Below are 23522 nucleotides of genomic sequence, written 5' to 3' on the forward strand. Positions count from 1 at the left end.
TATTGCGTTAGGCGTCAGCCTCGTGTGCTCAGAATAGACCTTAAGCTCCTTGAAGGCAAGAAAGAACCCGGCCCCAAACTGCGTCCGACACGCAGAATGCTCGTAGGAAGCACAGGCTGATTTATGGAAAATAAAAGGGTCTTCGATTTCGAACTACAGCTCCCCCTTAAAGATGCTTTCCGCAGCCCGCGCGGCCGCCCACGGGGGGCACTGTCTAGCTCCCCTCGCCCCTGAGCCGCTCTCCCTCGGTGCTGTTCCCCGCTGCGGCCGGGAGGAGGCGCCACGGACTCGAGCTAAGCTTCTTCCCCATTCCGTCCCCCTTCCTACCCCACTTCCCCAGCACATGACGTGGGAAGCTGCCTCCTTCAGAGTCTTAGCAAGAGGAGTGAGGGGGTGCAGGGGCTTGGGGGTGGGGTGGGGTGGGGGGTGTGGAGAAAGGACACGCGCGCTCACACCCGCCCCTGGGAGCAGAAGCAGCATCTTCCCCAGCTTCGTGGGTTTCTCCTCCCACGGGAGCCAGGGTGTGAGAGGTAGGGGGTGTGTGTCTGTGTGTGTGCGCGGCACGTTTTTGAGTGTGAGACCCAAATCCAGACCAGGCAACCCGCGCTCCCCGCGCCTCCCCCCGTCCGCGGTGATTAATACCCATTTTTCTGACGCTCCCCTCCTCCCCTCCTGCTCTCCCTCTCCGGCTGCCGCGCGGTTGACTTGCACAGCCTGCCCCCGCCCGCTTCCCTTCCCCCGGCTCCGATCCTCACCAACTGGAATCTGGGCTCCTGCCTCTCCACCCCCCCCCACCTCTTTTTGAGAAAGGAAGGTTCCCCCCACCCCCTTTCAAAAACCACTTCCTCCGGCTTCTTCACCTCTAGGAAATCTCGGGGCTTCGCTCTATCGAGAGTGCTCGTCAGGGTGATTCTTGATCACCACCATCCAGAAGTGCTGGCGTCCGAATGCATATCCTTTTGCCTTGCAAAGAAGAGTCGTGAACTTCAAAACCCCCGAGACGGATCATTAATCCTGCTTTGCAGGAAAGGAAAACCCTCCATTCCCAGCCACCGGCCACCCCTCTCCGGAGACTGCAACCGCGGAGGCGCTCGGAGCCGGTACGTAAAGATTGGCTTTGGAGTCTCTCCTTCCAGTGTAGGGGTTTGGGGGTGTCAGGCAGATAAAGGGTCGAAGCTGTGAAACCGTGAACCAACCTGGCATGAGGTAAAGCTCTGAAATCCAGCAGAACCCGGCACTTGCTAATTTGGACGTGGCTTTTTTTAAGGGTTTTTTTTTGTGTGTGTGTGTGGGGGGAGGGGGTGCTGTGACTGGGTAGGGCTGTCTCTGGTCTTTTGGGGGGTTTCATCCCCTCACCTAGCAGAGAGGCAGGGCAGCGGCGCCCCGAGCTGGACCCACGCGCCCCTCCGTCCAATCGACACGTTGCAGGTGAAGCCCCGTGCGCTGCACCTCAGCGCGGCGGCAGCGTGAGTGTGCGCGGGGGTGAGTGTGCGCGGGGGTGAGTGTGAGTGCGCGCGGGGCGCGTGCGCGTCGGGGGCGTGTGTGCGCGCGTGTCAGTGTGCCCCTTCCAAGAAATGCCCAGTGTGCACCCTGTGCACAATCAGAACCCATTCAGCACAAGCCTGGGGTGGGAGGCGGCGCTGCTGCTGGAGGCGATGGGGAGAGCGAGACAGACATGTCAGCAGCAATGCAGATGGGGCTGGGGGCCGCACTCGCTGGCGAGTTAAGTGGGAATTGTGTTTCTGCGTGTGTGTGAGTGTGTGTTGCTGTATGGTGCCGCTTCTCCCTCCCTTCCTCCTTCCTTCCCACTTTCCTCCTTCGCTCGCTCCCTCCCTCTCTCCTCTTCCATTCAGGTTAGCTTTCCCACCTCTCATCCATGCCTGTCCCAGGAATGGTATAGCCAGACCTTTTCTGAATTATTTATAGACCGGTACCAGCTGTTTTCAATCCCTCTCGTGTGCACTCTGTGGGAAATGCGGGGTTTCCTCCCCCCTTTCCATAAAACGAATTGATATCTTTTTCGGAATGCATTTTTCTCACCCTCCGGGGGACACCCGAATCAAGCCCTGACCGCCTCTTTTTCCCCCTTAGGAAGGGGACGCTTTGGGAATGACCATGCTCCACCGAGGGACGGAGCCGGCCCCCAGCTTCTCCACACAGAGCCTCCTCCACTAACGCTCCAAAAACCAAAAACCGTAATTGCCAGAAGAAGCGTTAAAAATCTATTCCAGCCACTAACCTCACATGCACACGGAATAATTACTCTGGATTCTGCATTGTGAGCTGCTCTCCATACCCTGAATTACCTTTGAATTAAATCTTTTTTTTTGAATTTGCATCTCTTCAAGACACAAGATTAAAACAAAATTGACGCTAAATTGGATTTTAAATTATCTTCCGTTCATTTATCCTTCGTCTTTCTTATGTGGATATGCAAGCAAGAAGAAGGGACTGGACATTCCCAACATGCTCACTCCCTTAATCTGTCCGTCTAGAGGTTTGGCTTCTACAAACCAAGGTAGGGCAAATTCTATTTTATTTTTTCCTCACCTGGGGTAGGGATTCCTCCTTTTATCTATCTATTCGAGTCCCTCAAGTGGATCTTTTTGGAAGAAAAGGTCACAAGATATGAAAATAATGCTGTTTTGGGGAAAAGGCTTATTACAAAGGAGGAAATCTCCCATGTTTTTTCTTTTTATTCTCTCATCAAACAGGTTTTGGGCTTTTGGGGGGCAGTGGGGATGGGTGTATGCAGGCACAAAAGATGTTGGATGGCATCAGGGGTATCTATATCTGTATCTATATCGACATAGCCAGCCAAGAGACCTGTGTGATTTTCCAGTTAAATAGCATTTTATTCACCCAGAGCTAAAGCTCCGATTTTTATGGGAATCTAGAAATCTTTTTTTTTTTTTTTCAGGTTGGCTTTATTCCCCTTGTCACCTTCATGCCTCTCTCCCTGTCTCCTGTCTTTACCTTCCTAGTCATCCTTTCTATGCCCTTTAAAACAGATAAAAATAATGATTGAGATTACTGTGATTGTTGCCCTGAAATCCACTTGCTGTCTAAAGGGTTGACACTGGGCCCAGAGATCCCGGGAGGCCTATTGCAGAGGGGTAGGTCTAGGTGGGGATCAGGCTGGTCCAAGAACAGCTGGACTTGAAGGATGCTGCAGGTTAAAGGACTTAAATCTTAAGCTCGAAAAGGAGGAATTCTGTCAATATTCTGCTTTTAATTTGTATTTTTTCCTGTGCTATTATTTTTGAGCTGTAAATTTCTCCTTCTGTCTACACATCTATTTATACCCACACATCCTCCAAGCAAACTGTTACTTCCACACTCTTGCAAAATGGCTATCTTGCAGAGTTCTAAAATGCTGTGCATGTGGAAGGGGTGCAGAATTCGACACGTGAGTCTTTGTGTTAAACAAAGAGATGTGCTGTTTGCATGTGTTAGTCTTGTACCCTCAAAAATGGAATTAATACTTTAATATTTTCCCTTTCATCAATTTTTACAATATGTGAAATGTGATTAGGCAGTATTTTAATGTACTTGAGAAGAAAAATAGCAGGAGAAATGGAAAAGACTTAGCTAATGACTCTTCAGCTAGTCACTCATGCAATCCAAGACAACTCTTGAGAAAATCAGATCATTCATGGGTTGTAGGGCCATGATGGTGAGTGGACTGCTCCTTTCCTTGCTCCACTGACCATATATCCCTGAACTCTGAAGGTGTCTAAATGCAGGAATCTGGTTGGGATAAAGATCTCCAAAAATATGTAGCAGAATCATTAGCATCATTATTTTTCCTAAAAGTGTTACCACCCCCCGAACACACACACATTTTTTTTTTCTGGCATTTTAAAACAACAATTTTTTGATAATCCAAAATACAAAGGGATGTGGGGAAGTGGTGAAAGATCTTTGTCGCTCAACATGACAGTAGATGATAGTTCTTCATTGTCCAGAAAGGATAGATGTAATCCAAATTCACTATCCCCCTTCCCTGGGTTTCATTCTTTTGAGTTTTACTGCTGAAATGCTACTTTGTAACCATGGTGTAATCAGAGTGAGAGGGTGGGATCCCACTTTGAACCATGTTCTCACCACGTCTACAAATAGCTGAGGTTATCTGGCGTGTGCTCACCTTAGAGACACCTGAGCTCATTCTCCATCTGCTTCCACTCCAAGTAGGAGGATGAACTCTTAATTTGACTTCAAAATAGAAAAGAGGTATGGGTGAGAAAGGCAGCTCCATGTGCAATGCTTTCATACATACAAATGGACAAGGAGAGGAGGGCATTGATGGGGCACAGGGCTCCTTTTGCATCCCCAGTGCCACAATACCAGTACTCTACACCCAGTAGGTCCTTTGGAATGTTTGTTGGTGATGGGGTTGATAAGGATGCTGTTTGACAGGATCTCAGCTACCTCATTTCTCTTGAATGCCAATGGATGAAGCCAGGTTCCAGACTATCATTAGTTGTCCCTAAGACTAAGCGAGGTGGAAAGGGGAGGGAGTTGAGGAAGAGAGGAAAAAGTGGGTGGGGAAGCTATAAAGGGAAGGGAGAGGTAATCCAATTGGAAAGGGCTTGTTAAGATTCAAGGAGGAATCGCCACAGGTGGTCTGTGCCTTTTCACCATCCAAAGCCACTTTGGAGACCCTGATGAGGAAGCAGGTGTTCCCCATCCTCGCGGGCAGTCTCTGTGAGGCTGTGACTCAGTGGTGCTCTGAGCCATCTCAGGGGCATTGTTCTCGCCCCCTTTTTTCCCCTCACAGCACAGAGCTGACTGGGTTCTATTTTGTCTTTTCTCCTTCTGCCACCCCCCTTACAGTGTGGGTGACATGGGAAAGAAAGGTGGCTGCTGGTGGGAGGAAGAGCAAATTTAATTTCAATCGAGGAGCCTCCTTGATGTGCAATTAAGAAAAATAATAATAATGGGAAATGAAGACTTCCCAGGACACAGTTAAGGACATTAGGTGGGTGATTTCAAGAGAAGCAGAACAACATGGTTATCTTCTATGTCTGTTTCAGGTGTGGCAGAGCATGGCGGATCTGTGAACACAGAGTGATGTGGCAGTTTAGAGTTAGGTGTTACATGTAATTTTTCCTCTCCCATTGGTTCCATCCCTAGGAAGCCTGTCTGTCTGAAGATCCTTGCTTTGCTAACGTATATATGCATTTTTTGCCAGGGATGGACGCAGGCAGAGAGAATCAATAAAAAGGCAAAATGACAGGAAAGGAGGGGAAAGAGAAAAAAATCCTCTATTCAATACTTTGCGCACCAAGTGCTTTTCTTTAAGTCTGATTGAGAAGAGCGACTTCCTCTGGAGAAGGGATGAACAGCAGGAACCTTGATTTTGTGTTCTTGGTTTATCTCCAGAAAGATAGCTTTGGAATCTTGACCGTCTTCCTTGACCTTCATGTACACGCACCCAGCCTTGTGTGGGGAGAGGCAGGGGGTACCTGGGAGGTGGGCAAATGGACTGAAATTGGCTGGTGGAATGAGGCATGTTTGAGAGAAACAGGACTGAGCTGATCCATTCCTTGGCCACAGTATTACCTTGTAAAATATTCTTTCAGTTTCCCATGAATACAATAAACCCTGGGGACAGGATTTTTTTTCTATATCCTTGTTTAAGAATCTGAAAACGAAGGTGACATATATACTACTAACAGGTTAAGGTAAAAAAATTGTTAATATTTATGGGCTATAAATAATATTGATGGACTATAAAAGGAGACAGGTAAAAGGACAAATTGTACGGGAAGAAATCATAATCCCAAATCAGCATGCAGAAGCTAGGGAAGAGAAAAAAGCCAGGGTTGAACTTACCATTCTAAAGGTGGGAAAACTATTCTTCCAAACGATAGTCTTGTGTATTTAATATTGAGGACTGGGGCCGACAAAAGCACTCATCTTGTGTATTTTGTTGGAGTCAAAAGTGGCTGGGCTGGAAAAATGAAGCTTCTCCTTTTCCTCAGTGCCATTCTATCCCATCCTTAGGAATTCTAGAAATTTCTTCCTTTCAGTAAACTACATTTTCAGTCGCTGCTCCTGTGCACATGACTGGATACCAGTATTGTCTCTCACTGTAAATAAATATAGATAAAAAAGTTACTGGTCTAATGAATTGTTCGCATTTATTAAAGTGCATCTCCTCTTTGCAACCACAAGAAGAAGTCTCCAGGGACAGTAGATTAGTGGTTGAATTGATATTATCTTCCAGAAGGAGGTCAAAGCTGGAACAGAATGTAGTCAGGATGAAGGAGCAGGCAGAGCTCAGAGAAGGTGGGTTTCTGAGGTTCACCTGCGGCTGTTAATGGTGCCTGTGGCCATTACACAGAATCCATTGTGCTGTGAACCTTTTGGGGAATTGTGAACCCAGCAAGGTGTGTTTATGAACCTTTGGTTGTTTTCTTGATGTTCTCCACCTTATTTTTGGTCTTTTCACTTCTTAGCACTTTCAGCAGAGGTTGGCAGAGAAGGGACCTCATGCACGTCTACGTTGTCCCCTTGCTGAAACTCTCCATGGCTGCCCCAGGCTGTGGAATTGCCTTCCTTTCTGGTCTTCACCAACATGTGCTCATGCGTCTTAGTTTATCCTGATTTTGTTTATACGCCCTGTTTCCCTAAGAATTTTGTGAGCTCCTCAAGGGCAAGGAGAGATGTTTTATTCATCTTAGAATCATTTGTACTTAGCGTAGTGACTAGCACATAATAGATTCTCAGAAAATGTTAAATAAATGAATGGAGAAAGGAAGTGAGATATTAATTAGTCGACGATGCTACCTATTTGTTCTTTTGGGTTTAGGAAGGGTTAAAGTTATGCTGTTAGATGAGATCAAGAATATCAGAGCTATGTGACACTTTAGAAATCATCTACTCTGAACTTCTCATTTAATAAAGAAACTGAGATCCAGGGACATTAAATGATTTTCCTAAGGTTGTATAACTTCTTAGTGCCAGTGCTTTGTACACCATGCCATTGATTAGAGTGAAATGCAGAGTTATCTGTGGATTTTAAATATCTACATCAGTGCTTCTCTAATTTTTATCATATATTGAAATCATCTGGAGATTTTATGAAAATGCATATTCTAATTCAGTAAACCTGGGCTGGGGCTCCATATTTTGCATTTCTATCGAGCTATCAGTTGACACCAGAGTTGCTGGACCATGCATCACAGGTCTACACCATCCCTGCTTTTAATTATAGACCATGGTTAGTGGCCTTGGCACCAGACCATTGGCAGTTCTGCTTGTATTCTACTTTTGGGATTCCAGCACTTCTTTTTGTTTTGTTTTTTAAATCAGAAAGAAACCTGTATATTTAAGTTCACCCATCTCCTCTCTTCTTTCACTCTTTAACCTATGCACATCTTTTGCCTGCTCTCTCTTCATTCTGTGCTCTCTTATTCTGGTCCTTCTCATAACTGATTCCTCTCTTTCTTCTTTTTCTTCTTATGTCCTCCTGCTTTTTAGTTTATCTTTTTATTAATGTCTCAGTCTTTTTTACACTATTCTGTTCTTTTAACTTCATTTATTTTCATGTCTTTTGCTTTGCTCAGTTATTCAACAAAATTTGTTAAGAACATTGTGCTATGAAAAAGAATTAGCTCTGTCTGTACCTTCCAGTAGCACAGGATCTAGTGGTGTGGACATGTATAAAGAGATAATCATATATTTAGGTAAGGTCTATAAAGCAGAGAAACCTGGGAGAGTGAGGAGGGCTTCATGGAGGGGTCGACATTTAAATTATGTCTTGAGGAAAAAATAGGAAATTTGTAGGATACGGAAAGACAGGTCATTTCAGGAGGACAGAAAGCATATGAAGAGGAAAGTTAGTGTAAAACTCAAGTCTTCCGCTCTTCCTTGCATCCCTTAACTCAAGGAAAAGAACAACACAGGAATTTGCTGCTGCTTTGATTAGGAATTTCAGATTACAAATGACAAGGCTAGAGAGTAAAGCCAGGGTCTTCTTAAAAGAAAGAAGAGGCTCTAATTTCTGCTTTCGTGATTCTATAGTTAGTGAAATCCTAACCTTGTTTATTAGACTTGCCTCTAGAATAAGCAAATGATACAGTTTTCATCTTAGACCACTGGATTTCAGCTAACTGTATTGATGGCCATTACAAGGAAAGGGACAGCTGTTAGTTGGTTTGTGTCCAAAGAGAAACCTGGATCCTAGCCCAGGCCAAGCTACTCAGAATGAAGGACCAGCCTAGCCCATGTGTTTTTGGAGTAGGAAGGTAAAAAGTTGCCATGCCCTTCAGACACCAGCTGCTTTCTGTAATGGCAAAGGGGAGTGATGGATGAAGAGGGATCCCATTATTCCTAGGGGATTCACAAAATGCTCTTTGGTAGTCTATTTAGAGTGGCTTGATATTTTCGAGGTTTTTACTCCTGGGGATGTCCAGGTGTGGAGATGTTGGGGAGACACCTTCAGTCACCTCTTGATTAAACTATAGCATTGGTGCCTAAGGGAAGATGGACTTGAAATGGATGATTCCCTAAATTTATTTTGTATCTTTTTCTGCTCCTTATCCAAACATTTATCTAAACTTTCACCATTCTTTGTATGGTGTGGTTTGTATTTGTTTCATTAGCAGAAGAAACCTAAGCTCAGCCTGATGACTTTTTAAAGATCCATTACATATAAAGAGAGTACCCTGGATCTGAAGACATGTGGGTGAGTAAATGCCCACCATTGACTGACCTAAGAGTCATGCATTCCAAGGGGACTTGAGAGGCAGAGCATGGGAGGCACAGTGATAAGGCTGTGCCCAGGGTCCCTGAGAAGGCGGTGGAGGGGAAGCAGGGCCAGCTCTCTGGGAATGGCCGACCTGGAAGGAGAGGGAAGCGACGGGCTTTGACCCTCCTTGGAGCCCAGCTTGATGGGGAGCGGAAAGCCTGTAGTAGAGGAGCTTCCTAGATTAAGACAATTAAGGTTTCAATGAATTAACCCTCTGAACTGCTTACTCAACTCACCAACGGCAAACTATGCCGTCCACATGCCATCCTCTGTGTCTTTCCTCACTGCCTCACTCAGACGGAAAATTTCTTTCTTTAAAAAGAGATGTCAAGCTTAAAGTTCCCATTAATCTTTATATAGACCCACTCAGGGCTTCAACTGGATAGAATTTCTTAGGAAATCAGATCTTGTTTCTTTTTAAGAGAGGGAACTTAAAAACAGTGGCTGAATAAAAGCACTACGTGGTTACAGGAAGGGAGAAGAGAGTCTTAGAAGAAGCCTGAAGCTCAGGTGAGGACACTCATTCTTTCTCCCATAGCTAATTGTACTCTGTGAAAATGGTCGACATTCTTAACTAATCCTCCCACCTTCTAGGGGCCGTAGTCTGGTCACTCAGATGCCACAGCAGTTTGTATCTTTGGATTCAAGATTAGTGTATTGGGTATGTATCCAAATCCACACACACCCCAAGCACCTGTGCATATTAGACTTGTGTGTGGATGGATATGTTTGTGCAGTGACTTACCTACTAAATATAGTAGGCCCCAAAATCATAAATGCATTAAATGTGTGCAATTTAGGGACAATAATGCCTGTGGTCTGTGTGCGTGGTGCAGGATAATAAAGCAATAATGCTGACAGTCTGGATTATTGGAGGTTACCTGTCCTCCTTGACAACCACCCTTTAAAAACTGCGAAAATAGTCCTAAGGTTGGCCACGTGGCCTAAAACCACATAATGTGGTCAGCCACGTCCACTGACCCTCACTTCCGTACTTTCCTCTCCCCTGCCCTGCCCCCATGAGTCCCCTTGGAATGCATGGCCCTAAGTCAGCCAGTGGTGTGCATTTGCTCATCCACATAGCATTAGAGTCCGGAGTTCTCTCTTTATATGTAATGGGTCTTTAACAATGTTAGGTTTTTCCAAGCTGTCCAGTAGCTGCCTACATGATAATGAAAGAGGTGGTGGTCTTAGGAGTCAGAAGCTTATATTTAATTCTGCTTGTGTTGCTTTATTTTGTGACCATGTACAAACAGTTGACTCTGGACCTCAATTTTCTAATTTCCATAAAGTGACAGTAGTCTGAAGCAGTGATTTTGAACTCCACTTCAATAACAGAATCATGCACAGAACTTAAACAAAAACAAATACAAAAAACTAGACAAGAATAACAAAGAAAAGAATGATGCCCATGCTCAGACCCTACCCCAAAGAGTTAAATTGAAATCTCTCATGGAGGGATTCAGGCAATGGTCATTTTAAAAACTTCCCTGGAGGATTCTAATGTGCAGAAATATTTGAGAATGACTGGGCAAGATGATTGACAAGGCACCTGTTAGCTCTAAACATTATGTTATACTAGCATTTTAACATGAAGGTAAGACCTTGTCACTGTTAAACTGTTCTATGATTAGTAGATGGTCCCTGGGTCAGAAGTTAAAGAAAAAAAATGCTGTTGGGATATGATGGTACTTAGTCTGCAGATTGCACACAAGGGATGGAACTGGTGTTTGAATTAAGGGAAGCTCTCTCAACTCTAACACTGGCCTGGTGTTGAAAGTTAGGAAACTTAGGGAGAATGTTTTCCTGACACCCTTAAAACAGGTGTGGCTGCAAAATAGGGCGAGCGGTTCTTGGTTTTGCAAACATCCTCTGTTCCACTTAGTCTTTATTGAGGGTGCCCCATTTCTTGTTTCGGAGAGAAAACCTCATTTCGGTCCTTTGTAACAGTGTAAATGTAGGAAAACTATTAATAAATGGGGCTGGCTAAGCAGACCCTGATTGACTGGTAAGGGGTGTGAATGGTGCAATTATCTGAGTGCTAGTTGGAATTCACTAGCCCTGTTGCCCTCCCTCTGAGTGCCTGAAGTGGAATATTAAAGGCACGCAGAGGAGGAAGAGGGTAGGAGGCATCAAGATGTCGTTCTTCTCTGACTGTAACTTTAATCACTGATTATTAGGCTGGCTGGGTTAATAGTTTTCTCACATCCTTCCTTTTTGGCTTCCTCCCTTCCCCGTTTTGAAATAAATGTGAACCTAAATGTACAGAGGCAAGAAAAAAGCCGAGATTTATGAATCTGTGTCTTTAAAAAGACAAACTATAAAAGAGTAAACACACTACTTCTCTTTTGGACAGCTGCTAATAGCCATTGAAGATAAAAGAGAAAGAGTATGAGTGTGGTTTGGACTCAGTGGTGTTTGGTGGGCTGTGTGGTGGTGTGAGGCCTAAATATTTAGGAGAAAACTAAGACGCATACTCCTTGATTTGAATTTTCAAATATCTGCTGGCTGGCCCCACATAGGCAAAACATACAAATTATGGAGCTACTGCAGCCTTTACCCTGGAGTTTGTTACCATGCAGATCAGTTTCACCGGTGAGCTCTGTGGAGCCACAATTGCTATCTTTGTGATTCGTGGTTCTTCCTCTTATCACCTTGTTAGAGGCTCCAGAATTGTTTCTGAGCTCAAAGGGGAATGGAGAATATTTCAGTTTTTATTTGATTTTGTTTACATCTGTTATCCTGGTTTTGCCTTCAGTTCACATAGGAAGAAGGACTGCGGAAGAAATTCTACCCTGGCCAAATATAGGTGCTCAGATTTGAAAGATCTTTCCTGAGTACGAGAATGCTACCCTTTGGATTTTTGAAGAAAGAAATACTGGATGTGTGTGTGTGTGTTTAGAGCCTGCATGTGGAAGAGAAATCACTTTTGTTTAAAAGTGATCAAATTTGTTACAGTGATCAAATTTATTAATTTTTTATTTTCCTGTGAGGACAAGATTTATGTCTTTGTCATTTTATGTCCTCAGTGGCTAGCAGAGTGCTCTCTGCACATGGTCAGTGCTCAGAAAATGTTGGTTGTTGGTAAAGATGATGATGGAAATGAATGTGCATTGAAGATAAAGCTGATATGTTTATATCTTTTATGTTTCCATTTCCTTGCCATCCAAGCACCTCTTAATGCTTTGGGTGAGATTTCCTAGAGTTGAATAGATGAAAGTATCTTTAGTGCCAGCTTTAGGCTGATGAAGTGAAAATATACTCATTCCTTTGTGCCTCAGTTCTTTGAGCTTCCTTTCACATTGTGTTTGATATGGACATTTCTTCAAAAAGCTCTCTCTCATCACTAATTATGCTGTTGCCCCTCCTTTCAAGTTTCATGTAAATACTGTTCATTCCTCAAGGCTCATCTCAAAGGCAGGCTACACCATGAAGTCTTGCTTGATCTCCCCAACTAGAAGTGAACTCTCCCTTGAGAGGCCGAGGCAGGTGGATCAAGAGGTCAGGAGTTCAAGACCAGCCTGGCTAAGATGGTGAAACCCTGTCTCTACTAAAAATACAAAAATTAGCCGGGTGCCGTGGCAGGTGCCTGTAATCCCAGCTACTTGGGAGGCTAAGACAGGAGAATTGATTGAACCTGGGAGGCGGAGGTTGCACTGAGTCAAGATTGCACCACTGCACTCCAGCCTGGACTGTCTGGAATAAATGAGATCATGGTTACCTTCTCAACCTCTCCTTTTTATTATGTACCCATTGACAGAGTTGCTTTGCTTTCAACATGAAATTCAAGTTTGACACTGAAACTCATAAATGATCTTTCAGTAACCATTGCAGGCAATCCAGTTTATTGATAAGTCTGCATTTATGCAACTGAGACAGAGATTAGGAAAAGGAATGAGAAGGTCCTGGAATTATGTAATCAGAATTTGTGTATCATTTAAAGATAAGAAGTGGAATGAAAATGCTAAGAATTATTGCTGTCAGTCTAAATATAGTTATTTATAAGGAATTGCCTTGCCTTTGCTTGAGACAAAATTTGTATTCTAGATTATGCCCATTATATTCTAGATTATGTTAATGCACATTATTTCACTTAATCCTCACCACAAGGCTGACATTATTTCTGTTTCTCAGATAAACTGAGTGAGAATTAGAGAGCTGAACGTTACACAGCTATAAGGAGCAAGCCAGGATTCCAACTTACATCTTCCGATTCTAACCCCTGACTCTTTAAATTAGAGTTGCTTCCATGTTAAAAAAGATAAAGGTTTATGTTGCATGTAGTGGAACTCATAAACAGCATGTACTTGGAAACTTCAGCTAAAGTGATTTTCTTCTAGATCCCTTCTCTTGGGGCTTTGCTGTTGGTAAAAGGCAAAGTTGTTTAAAACTGGAAAAATGGATCCCTACAAAATAGCTGATTTCTGGACCTTAATTTAATTCAGTGAAGATGAAGGATGAGAAACTCATGGTACTGGCCATGAGCATCTCATTCATTTCACATATGGCTAAGGCCTGGGCATCATCATCTTAACCTACTCCTACTATTCTGTAAGTATATTTCACCTCTGAACTTGAAAACTCTGGTTCCTCTAAGAGGGAAGGAACAATCCACTTCTCTCTGATCATGTAATCTTGGACATTTTGAATATTCTCCATTTTCTTGTTTTCTATTTTTTTCTCAAACCCATTTGTAAACTACTCCTTTGAATAGAGACTGATGGTTAAGTGCAAGAGAATGGCAGTCATAAGTACTGCTTTGTGCTTGGATTTTACTATTAACAGGGGTCATCATTGTTAAAGAGGAAATTCCAAAAAGGATATGAGTGAGCTAGTTTTGTTTCAAATGTCTATATCAACAATTAACTCGGAGGGCAGTTTTATAGAGAATAAATGTAAAATACAAAGGTTAAATTCCCCATATCTTTTTTTTTTCTATTATGAAAGAGGATATATATTGGTGCCACATGGAGTGCCTTAGCTTTACCACATGCATATTTTAAAAAGGTTTTTCAGTAATTTGAAGCAAGGTGGAATTGAGGAGAGAGGCACTGGTCTTTGGCCCTGTTGACCAGATCCCATCTCAGCCCCACCCTGGCCAGCACGTGTGATTCAGGCAAGCTATACGACCTTGCTGAACACACTTCCTTATCTGTAAAATGAGGTCTTTAGGGGAGCCAGTTATGTTGACCCCCCTAAAGATGTCATTTTGTGGATCGAATGAGGAAATGTAAAAAATCTCCTCAACCATAATTGTAATATACATATGTGCAGTATGAAATAATAATTAATAACTGCATCCTGCTCCAAATAGCCAGTTTTCAATATATTATGTGGCCTTGAATTCAATATATCCACTCTCAGTGAACAAGAAAATGGAAAATATTTAATGGGCAAGACATGCCGTGAGTGGTGAAGTACGCAGCATTCTGAATGCAGAGTGGCACCTAGGCATTGTGACCTGCGGTTTTTAATCTTTGGTCTATGTCTCCTTCCCAGCTTCTCTTTCACAGTATTTTATTGAGAAAACTAGATAAATACTTGTCAGAAAGGAGAGCAAAACTAATCTTTCTAGCTTCATGTGTGAAACTGTTTTTTCCAGGCTTATCTTTTATCTTTACATGATCCAAGAAGCGAAGAGATGGAGATGGTGACACAGGCAGGGGCAAGGGATACTGTGAAAGGCTGATTTACACTCCAGGCCTTTGCTCATGCCTCTTGCTCTGACTGCAGTGCCCTCCCCATCTCCCCTCGTGCCTGCAAGTTTCAGCTTAGGGATCCTCAGCTCCAGGTCTTCCTGTTGCCCACAGACTGGAATCACTGTCCTCTTCCTGCTCCCATAGCCCACCCTGGGATGTGAAAGGACTGCTGTCATGTCTCTATCCATCCCACCTCCTGATGTGAATTTCTCAAGGGGAGAAACAGCATCCATCCTCATGTCCCAGTGTGTGCCTAACAGAATGCTGGCACACCATAGATGTTTAGTAGATGGCTGCTACTTTGTTGTGAGCACCTACCGGTTCTGTGCTTAGTGCTTTCCATGAATTGACCAATTTAACCCTTTCAAACACCCATAGAGGTATGTAAGTTTATCTGCATTTCACAGACAAGGATACCAAGACATGAAGACATTAAAAACTTTCTTTGCTTAAATGGCACAACCAGGATTTGAACCGGGTGCTTTGGCTCAAGTTCACACTCTTAAACTCTGCTCTAAGCTTTGTAGTAAATGTTTATGGTTGACTTGATGCTCAGAGACTTAAAGGAAACATACTGCATGTCTGGTTCTACATAATGAAGAGAGTGGAGAAAGAGAAGGGTGCACAGCAGGATTCGAAAGGTGGTTAGGACCTGGACTTCTGTGAATGATTTGTGGACCTCTTTCTTCTGATGTACTCATTAGCTATAGGACACAACCAGGACAGTCTTCCAGAAATGCACAGGAGTGTAATTAATGTAATTGTTGAGTTATGCAGAGGGTGAAATGGGTTGTGTTTTCAGCACTTGTACTTCCTCAGCTCCTTTGCTGTCATCTTTGGGTTTTTTACATTTTCCCCGCCACTGTCTTCTCCACCTTTCTTTCTGCAGTGTAACATAGCAGAGGCAGAAAACAGTGGTTTTTCTCCTGAGCAAGAACTCAGGAGTCGTACTGCCTGGGTTTATGTTCTGACCCTTGTTCATGTATTGGGCAAATGTCTTTATTTCTCTGTGCTATCAGATTCCTTATCCATCAAATGGAGTATTAATAATTCTGGGTTTTTAGAGTTGTTATGAGAATCAGGTGAGTTATTTCACTTTGAACAATATTTGTCACAGAGTAGGCATTGCAGAAATATTAACTACTGTGACTTACCCTGTTCCCAACCTACTAGGTATCCAATCAGAGCTAGTTTGGGTGGTGCAGTGTGACGCTTAGTTGTCCCATGTAGAGGGCCAGCAGTCATTTCTGAATTAGAAGCTTCCAGATCAAGACTGACTTCTTTGAGTATCTCATCAGATTACACCTGGCAAGAAAAGACAATCTGGCCACGAGGTGCCATGTTTCTAGAATATTTAGAGAACATGAATTTTTAGTGCAAAAATGCAGAAGATACAAATGGAAACCAATTAATTGAGGATTTACAGGTTCAAGTGAGCCTAGGACAAAGTCACCACGAACTGATCACACATGAAAAACTGTAAGGAAAATTAAACAAGCCAAAATTTGAGAAAGAAAAGGAAGGTTTTCAATGAAGGAAGGCAACAGAGGTAAAGACAAACCAAATTGGATGCAATAACATCAACCACTTACATTTCTAAAGCTTGATGGTGTGTTAATAGTTTTCTCATATATGTTGTCTTCCTCATACATTATTTGGTCTTCCCAAGAACTCACCAAGAGGAATTCTGGGCATGAACTATTTTCCCTATTTTAAAGGTGAGGAAATTGAGGTACAAAGTACTCTAGTGATATAAAGTGCTCTAGTGATTGCCCAAAATTATGCAGTCAAGAGGAAGAAAAAGCTAGAATTCAAGCCCAGCTTTTCTGAATCTCGTGTCTGGGGCTCTTTCTCCTCTGCAGGTGCCTTGAGATAGTTTAGGAGAGCAGCTTGCTCTCCTAGATGAGAAAGTCTGGAGGAAGCCTGCTTGGATAAACAAAGGGCTTATTCTAAAAAGAAAGCCACTTCAGTGGGCAGGTAGGCATCTTCAGAAATGGTAAAGGTTGTGAAATCTGAGAAGGAAGATTGACATATCATGCAAAAGATTTAAGACTTTAGGAGCAAGGGAATTATTACCATTTTACCTCTCTATCTTTCCAAAATTTCCACAATAAAGCGTGTCATTTTTATATTTAGAAAAGATGATTAGGAAATAGAAAATGAAAAACTTTAGCTATATGAGGAATTAAAGGGAAAGCAGTAAAAGCCATCTTCATAAGAACAAGAAGCATATCTCTAATTTCTTAGAAATATAAATGGGAACTGTTTACTCACATACAATCACACACATACGTGTGTGTGTGTGTGTGTGTGTGTATATATATATATATATATGGTGTATAATCTGGATTCTAGCATGAGTTAGGGAACACAAGACCAATATAAAAATGGAGAGGATTTTAAAACATTAATTAAGGAGAATATGATGAATAACCCCAGGTCTTCATGACAGATTCTAAAATGTCTTTAACAAAGAAGTGGCCAGTGCAGGGCCAAAGGCTGCCATTTGGGAAAAACACACAGGACTGGAAAGATCTCTGAGAGCCAGCGAATAACCTTCTTTGAAAAAAAGAGATGATGGCTAGAAATTACAAACTCATAAGCACAAATACTGGGTTGCAAAAATATCGAGCCTGTCAGTTACCTTAAAGAGACCAGAGCTAGGAACCCTCAAAATGACTTCTTAAAGAACAAATCGTATTAGATCTGGGGCTCTGTGAGAATTTCAGGCTTGGCAGGCTGCAGGAAACTGATATACATAATTAAGGAAAAGTAAGAAAAGTTTGAGATCTGGCTTATCCTGAGATTCTACTTTCTAAACAGGGAAAATGGGGTGGGTTAAATAGATGGCACTCAAAATGGAGTGATGGCAGTGGCTGCCAGCTAGGGCAATGCCAAAGACGCTATGTGTTTCTCACCTGCGGGGGCTTGGACCCAACCTATATTAACATTCTCAACAAAGGTGGGAACAGTTAAGTACTGTGCCGGCTTCTCAGGTCTGAACAAAGAAGGCTGAGCTCCTGTCTGAGGAATGAGGTGTTCTGCGAGTAAGCTTTGCACCGCTACTGACACAAACAGCCTGGCTTACAGCCTGTGAAGTCCGTGATGCCCTCCTTGACCCCCAAATCCACTTCATCTTTGCTGCCTTCCCACTTCTACCCTGACCTTTATTCCACGCATTTAAGTAGCAATTCCTAAAATGAATGTTCTGGATCCTCTTCCCTGAAAAATCAACTTTTGTGCCAATGCCTCAATTTCCACATGAAGGATTGTTAGGGCACTTAGGATCCCTGAAGCCCATCTATGAATGGCAGGTTAAGAACCCTTGCTCTGGACCACGTGTCCAGGGTACACCTGGGCATATGTTCCTCTAGTTACTTGTCTCTAGAAGGTGAAGACTTTGGAGAACAGCTTTTCCTTGCAATCCTGACTTTTTTGTCTTTCAAGATTAACCCGCTGCATGGATTCATTTATAGGACGTTTGTGAAGGTTTGTGGCCAAGGGCAGGGCCTCTTTGCTGTGGAATCAAATGTAATGCCTATCCTCCAAGAGCTCACACAAACCAGGAGCTGAGATTTGGGCAAAAATGTCTAGAGAGGAAGGCAGAATTGATGGTGTCTTTAAGGTGGTAGAAATCAAGTAATGTAGGAGCCCGGCTATCTGGCCCAGACACGGGTGAGCCAACGTGACCACCCAGGGATGGGGGACGCAAGTACTTAGGAAGGGATGAATGTGATTCAGGTATTGGAATAGAGGAATACTAGCTTTCTTTATAATTCTCTGCTATGTTAGCCACCTCCCAGTCTGCCCTAATGGACTCTGACTCTTGTCTAAGGCCCTGAGAACAAATTCTAGCCACAGCCAGAGATTAAGTCTCCACTGGGACCCCAGGGTGAAGATTTCTTAAAATTTCTTGTAAGGTTCTCCTCCCCTCTCAAAGTTGATATTCAGTGGATTGTCTCTTTACTTTTCCCACCATGGGAGATTTGTCTCTTTTTTCTCCTGGGTACCAAGCAGTGCCTTACAAGGACAGCTGAGTCCTGGCACCCTCAAGATTCTGGGCTGGTACTGCTGTGGCTTTTACACCAATGCAAGTCTAGGTCTTGAATAGTCAACATCCAGAAGTAAAGATGGGAGCCCCAATACCACTCCCCAGCGAGGCAGCCTGTGGGAGTCAAAAGCTGGGTTTTTGATGTCAAAGGGACTTGAGTTCAGAATCCTGGAATTGCCACCGAGTGACTTTGGGTAAGGCATTTCAACTTTTGACTGCCAGCTTTTCCTCTGCTGTAAAATGCAGGTTATGTGAAGGTTAGATGAGGTGAAGTATGTAAAGCACCTGGAACTGAGCTCCCTGCCTCTCTTGTCCATATCCTGTGAGTAACACTGCCGATTTCTCAGTAGGGTAGGAAAAAGCAAAAGGGATGGTCCTTGCTGGCCTTCTCCATCTTCTTTTATATTTCTTACATAAATGCCTACCCCAGTCTGTGCCTCAACGATCCTCCACTACAGCTGTCGTGCCGAGGAGAATTGCAGAAGCTGGGTGCATTCATTTCTGCTGATGAGGGAGATGGAGTAAAGTGTATGAAACTCAGTTCCTAGGACCGCCTCAGGAAATTGGGAGTGTTACAGAATAAGCCCAGAAATTAGGTGCGTCCAAGGGGGCGATCCAGAGAGATCTGAGGGCTGGGAGCCTTGGGTTATTAGAGAGAATGGCAGGAGCAAGGGAAGAGGGAAATTTTAAAAAAAGAGAGGGCGACACCGATGAAAGGAAGAGGACAGTGCCATAGCCAGGACCTGAACTTCCATCAGCTTCTCTGCTATTTCTCCACCTGTGTGTTAAGGAGGAAAAAAACTAGGGAGGGAGAGAAAAAAGGAAGAGGAAGGATGAGAAAAACAGGGTAGAAGGAAGAGGTGGCGGATGAGTGGGATGAAAGGAGGTCTGCCTTCTCTGACGGCAGGGGGAGACGGGTGCAGACAGAGGGTCTGGCTAACTGCATTCCCCAGGGAGGGACAGTGCCTATCATCCTTCCTCCTTCCTCGCCTCGCGGATGACAAGGCGGCAGCAATTTTGGCATGCTTCTGGGGGAGAGTCAGAAAGCGACAGTTGCTCTGCCCCCCTGGGAAGTTCTGTCTGGACTCCAGGGAGTTTTTGTGACCTCTTCATGGAGGTCAGCCAGCCCGCCCGCCTGCCAGCCTCCAAGGCTTGCTTGGGTGTTACGGTCACTATGATAATCCAATCCTCTGCCAGGCAGATATTTGCTTGGTGTACATCTCTTTGTCTCACTCCGCCTGTAAATGGTGGCAAACAGACATTTTGGGAAGGAATTAAGCATTATGAGTTCACAGAATGTCAAGCATTCAAGTGGCAAATACAAATCACTTTTGAATTGTTGCTGGTTTTAGGTTACTTGTAGTATGGTGTCTACTCGTAGCATAGGCAATTCAGGGTTAATTTTATACAAAACGAATGCAATTTGCTAAAATCTGAATTGAATAACTGCAGGCTGGTGGAAATATTGATCTTTGTGAAGCCCTTCTGTTTCCATGGGAGAAGGGATGGTATATATTTAAGTTATTGGGTCTTGATCTCCCTTTGGTATTGGAATCAGGGTTGGGCATGAGGTAGGTGTGGAGACAAGAAGAGCATGAGCCTCCCTCTGCTCCTGCCTGGTTTCTCGTTGCAGTTGGGTTCAAGCCCAGATGCAGCTGGAGGAAGAAGCAGCTGCCAAGCAAAGCCGTGCTCCCTGCCGCTCACTGTGTGGAAGAGCCAGCTCTGTGCACGTGTGTGTGCGTGTGTGCGTGTGTGTGTGTGTGCGCGCGTGTGTGTGTATGAGAGAGAGAGAATTTGAGAATATGAATGAAAAACCATTTTTCTTCACAGGGTATAAGAACTTTAGGGTATGTTCATAAGGGCAGTGATTCTGATTTTTGTTTTAGGGGCCAGCATATTTGAAACGCTGCCCAGGTGGTTCTAATGTACAGCCAAGTCTGAGAATTGCTCTTCCCACCACCTCTCTCACACCCATTCTTTTGTCTCATGTGTGCCTGAGCCGTGCTGCCTGCAACCTCCACTCTAAGGGAGGAAGACAGCCTCTGACTTCTTGGGACTCCAGCCATTCTTGTCTGCCATTCCGCTGGACCTGCGTTTCTAGAAGATGTGGTGGGTTGATTAAATAAATGCTCTTAACCCTCTAATTTTATGCACACAGCTCCTCATGCTGTGGAAATAACTGCTCTTAGATTTTTCATTGTAAGTGGATTGCCCAGATTGCCCAGAGGGAAAGAACTTTGTCTAATTTTAATAAAACAAGTGTTTATTTAGTTATTCAGTTAAAATGGTCAACATTTTTGCACTTTGTTACATTTTCTCCTACATATTTCAAAATATACACTAAATTAACTTTTTTAATATGTTGGATTCATGGATTCTTGAACATTTCCATTGCAGATCAAACACTTACCGGCAAAAACGTGCCCTCCAATTCTTCCATATTGTATCTTTGTCTAGGTGTCCAGCAGCATTGCTTCCCTATGGTGTCTCTCTCACCCCCTCCCACAAGATCTGGATCCTCCCTCCTTGTGACTTCAGGCTTTGCTTCCTCCACTTCACTTACATCACTGACCTTACCTCTCAGTGTGGAATCCTCTAATGCTTCCTTCTTCTGGCCTTAGAATTCCTTGTTGCTTCCTTTCCTTCCCTCGCCTGCCACTCTGTTTCCTCGAACTGGAATTCAGCTTCTCCAGTACTGACTCACCCACTTGCAGGCATATCTGCTTTTAGTGTTCTGTCACTCCTACTACTAAGGGCAGATAAAAAGAAAGTCCTCAGAATCCTTTCTTCCAGAGTCCATCATCACGAATTATGGCGTGACCAGCCTTTGCTCACAGGCTTCCAACCCACTCTTAAAACATGGGCTCTCGGAGCATTCTCTCCTCCATCATCCTGATCTCAGTTGATGGTGTCATCACACTTTGCTGAGAAATCGTCACTCTTGGATGTAAATGTCCATAATCATTCTCTTTCCAGTATAAATACTCATGTGTACCTTTTGTTTGCTGGATGCTTCAGAGGGGACTTTGTTTTATCCTTTACAGCTACAACTGCCTTTGTCCTGACCCAATCTGTCTCTTCATTTCTTCATTATGGACTTTGCTGTCACACAATACTTCTTGTCTTTCCTGACATCAGGAAGTTCTGTCTTCTCTGCTTCTTCACTGCTGCTTTCAGTGTGGTCACCCTAAAACCTTTATTGATCCAAAACAAAATTCATTGTCTTCCCCCAGCCCCTCTCTCTGGGATCCCTGTTTCTTAGGTAGTTTGAGCCTTTTTTTTTTTTTTTGAGACGGAGTCTCACTCTGTCGCCCAGGCTGGAGTGCAGTGGCGCGATCTCGGCTCACTGCAAGCTCCGCCTCCCGGGTTCACGCCATTCTCCTGCCTCAGCCTCCTGAGTAGCTGGGACTACAGGCTAGTGCCATAGGCCTGATGCTTTGGGGTCTCCTGCATGCCCCCAGCAGCCTCTCCCCAGAGGCTTGTTCTGGGGAGAGCAAGGATTCTATGGAGAATCCTTGGATTCCACCCCATGGATTCTATGGAGTCTGTCTTCAAAGTGCTTTTGCATATGAATCCTCTTTCCACAAAAAGGCAGTAGAGCCTTTTGGTAAGAAACATGGGTCTTGGAGCCAAACTGCCTGAAGCTGCCACTTTTTAGTGGTGGAAACTTTGAAAAATTACATCACTTCCTAGTCTTGGTTTCCTTATTCAGGAATAATGGAGAATAATAGTAAAACAGTGCTTAAAAATATTGTTTTGAGAATTAAATACATTAATACCTATAAAGGACTTAGAACAGTGCCTGGCATGTTATAAATGTCTAATAAATATCAATATTACCTCTAACCCATGGCTTTCTAGTGGGGGCTGTTTTTCCTCTCAAAGGACATTTGCCAATGTCTGGAGACAGTTTTCATGGTAATGACTGGGGAGCAGGGGTAGAGGCCTGGGATGCTGCTAAGAATCCTAGGATGCATGAGACAGTCCTTGAAAATGAAGGATGAGGCATCGCCAAATGTCAGCATTGCTGAGGCTGAAAAGCTCTGCCCCACTTATGCCACCATTTTCTCGGAGCTCAATCAAGTGTCCGTTCTGTTTTTTCTCAGTCCTCCACTCCCTTGAAGGCTCATTTTCTCACATGGTTTCAGTTACAAACTGGTTTTGATCGTTCTGCAATCTACGGTTCCAGCATCCTGAATAATAATATCTCCAGTGGTGGATAGAAATCTCTCCTGGCATTTTCTCCCAATATTGCAATATTGGAAAACGATGAAGATCAAAAGAAAAAAGGAAAGAAACCCACTGTTCCTCTCCGTTCTCTCTTCATTCAATCAGCATCTCTTCGCCAACACATTTCTATGGCTGCCAGTGGCACACTGTCCTGGCACCAGTTTCCACTGCCCCCCTCTCCAAAATCCCCCACTTCCACTCCACGCCAATGTCGGCTGGTTCTCCCTCTGCATGGTTTCCTTGGATCTTCATTTTCCATTTCCATGGCTACTGCTTAGTGCAGGACTCTAGCTGGCATCCCCTGCCTGGACCTCGCCCCCTCTCCTCCACCCTCCACACAGCTGCTGGAATTGTCTTCATTAAACACTGTTTTCCTCTACTCATGAATCCACGGTGGCTCTCCATTACTGCTTATTAGCAAAAGGAAATTCCCCAGGAAGCCCTCTGCAGCCTGACCTCCCTCTCCCTGCGGGCCCCACCCCGGCGGCTGCCTGCCTTGTGTTACTCCCTCCCAGTCTCTGGGCGTTCACCTATCTGAACTCCTCCCTGTCTGTCTCTACACCTTAGAGTGTTATAATTCCCCTTCCTGGAAAGCCTCCTTCTCTCCTTTTGCCAAACTGTGTCTGTCACCTCCTTTAAAATCTGGCTCAATTTTGAACTCCCCTAAGAAACTTTCCTGAATAACCCACCAGATTCTCTGTGTCCTGTTACTCAGTCTCTCATTTTGGTCACAATTATTTATTAGATTTGGCCTACATTAGTTTACACTTGCTGATATGTATGA

General features: G+C 44.0%; 1 protein-coding gene across 2 annotated transcripts in view; it reads left to right on the top strand.

Moving 5' to 3' along the window:
• The first annotated feature begins 431 nt into the window (after positions 1-431).
• The window catches only part of LOC105481967 (glutamate ionotropic receptor NMDA type subunit 2B), a 442762-nt gene continuing 419671 nt past the window's right edge, over positions 432-23522 (top strand). For both annotated transcript variants that reach the window (XM_011741769.3, XM_071072182.1), the window contains exons 1-3: positions 432-530; positions 867-1100; positions 2092-2518. The gene's annotated coding sequence lies outside the window, so the exon portion shown is untranslated. The remainder of the gene's footprint in view (positions 531-866; positions 1101-2091; positions 2519-23522) is intronic.

This window comes from Macaca nemestrina, chromosome 10, assembly GCF_043159975.1.
Source record: "Macaca nemestrina isolate mMacNem1 chromosome 10, mMacNem.hap1, whole genome shotgun sequence".
NCBI lineage: Eukaryota > Metazoa > Chordata > Mammalia > Primates > Cercopithecidae > Macaca > Macaca nemestrina.